This window comes from Haliaeetus leucocephalus, unplaced genomic scaffold (genome assembly GCF_000737465.1).
Source record: "Haliaeetus leucocephalus isolate CR32 unplaced genomic scaffold, Haliaeetus_leucocephalus-4.0 Scaffold251, whole genome shotgun sequence".
NCBI classification, from domain to species: domain Eukaryota; kingdom Metazoa; phylum Chordata; class Aves; order Accipitriformes; family Accipitridae; genus Haliaeetus; species Haliaeetus leucocephalus.
In genome coordinates this window covers 11,546,900-11,547,545 of record NW_010972687.1, presented here as the reverse complement: position 1 = coordinate 11,547,545, position 646 = coordinate 11,546,900, and the positions used below count along the sequence as shown (strand labels likewise).

At 53.3% G+C, this 646-nt stretch overlaps 1 protein-coding gene across 5 annotated transcripts in view; it reads left to right on the top strand.

The window, feature by feature from the left end:
• The first annotated feature begins 147 nt into the window (after positions 1-147).
• The window catches only part of NFIL3 (nuclear factor, interleukin 3 regulated), a 15,848-nt gene continuing 15,349 nt past the window's right edge, over positions 148-646 (top strand). The window contains exons 1-2 of one of the 5 annotated variants that reach the window (XM_010568712.1): positions 148-363; positions 498-620. The gene's annotated coding sequence lies outside the window, so the exon portion shown is untranslated. Of the gene's footprint in view, positions 364-430; positions 621-646 lie in introns of those variants that run through there. The other 4 variants (XM_010568713.1, XM_010568714.1, XM_010568715.1 and 1 more) reach the window with 4 other exon arrangements.

Below are 646 nucleotides of genomic sequence, written 5' to 3'. Positions count from 1 at the left end.
ACCTCCCCTTTTCGGGCGGCGCTGGGGGATGTTGCCCGCGGGCAAGCGGGATTATTGGCAGGCGCCCGTCCCCCCGCCCCGCCCCCGGCGGGGGTGGGGTGGCTTGGCCCAGCCCTTTTCGTCACTTTTGTCGCTGTTTTTCAGGCGCTGCGGGACCGATCGCATAATAGTTCCTGGAAATGTTGCATTATGTAACCACAGAATTTGCTGGCAGCCGGGCTGGGAAGAGGGAGCTAATTATGCGATTTTATAATCTCGCTACAAAGAAACTAGGACAATCTCGCCCGGGAAAAAAGCCCCCCAAACCCGTAACTGTAACAGATTTTGTTAAAAGTGCGTTTAATAAGGGAAGTAGACAACTGGGTAAGTGGGGAGGCAAGGCGCGCTCGCCGGCTGCGTGCCGGGTGCCTTAAAACGAGATTTGTGTTGCTCTAAATTTAGCCCCATCGCATTTTAGCAATTGTGGCTTCATGTGCTATTTCTGGTCTTTTCTCCAGAGCTGTGCGTGTAGACGTTCGAGGCCATTTGCTCGGATTTTTAACTCCACGCCTTCAGAGACGTTTTGATAAGGCTGTATTTTTAGGAAGGCATTTCGCCCAGACGCTGAGCCATCTCCTCCGGTACGGGCTTTCACTTGCCTCTTCTT